Source organism: Mandrillus leucophaeus, unplaced genomic scaffold (genome assembly GCF_000951045.1).
Source record: "Mandrillus leucophaeus isolate KB7577 unplaced genomic scaffold, Mleu.le_1.0 Scaffold216, whole genome shotgun sequence".
Classification (NCBI taxonomy): Eukaryota; Metazoa; Chordata; class Mammalia; order Primates; family Cercopithecidae; genus Mandrillus; species Mandrillus leucophaeus.
This window is the reverse complement of record NW_012102210.1, coordinates 3793557-3794210: the sequence shown is the minus strand read 5'-3', so window position 1 is coordinate 3794210 and position 654 is coordinate 3793557.

The following is a 654-nucleotide window of genomic DNA, read 5'->3' as shown; positions in this document are numbered from 1 at the left end:
ACAGAGGGAGACTCCGCCTCAAAAAAAAACAAAAAACAAAAAACAAAAAACTACATCATTACTAATGGTTTAGTGATCCCTGCCCTTGACAGAGACACGAGGAGAAAAGTGTTCACTCTCTCCCAGTGCTTAGACTACTATTTGACCCTTTCTAAAAGACAAGGGAGTTCAGATAGGGCAGACTGTCCTCCCTCAGATATTGGAGTTTTAGTTACCTACATATTTGACAGCCAAAGGCACTTGGTTTGGAAAGATCCTTGACTGGGCCCTCTAGCTGCAGCCATGGCTAGTCAAGTTTCCATAGAGAGTACAAGCCAGGCTTGCCTTGCCAGAAGAGACCCTTCTGATCTTAGTAGAAAAGATCAGCCCAGGACTGGCCATCTGGCAGGTAATCAGGACCTACTCAAACAATTGAGCAAGGAACAATAGGTGGAACTGAACCCTTATGAACTCATGGGGTAAACTCTAAGCCTCAGTGAACAAAATCTGAGATAAATCACTTTTAACTCATCTTGGTACTCCTTTGTAAAAAGCAAAAAGCAAAGGATAGACTGTATGCATTTGACAACGTAGAACTGAAAACCTAGATATAATATATATTTAAATTTTAAAAAATATCACACCATTTAACAAAATTTTTATACTTTTTTTTTT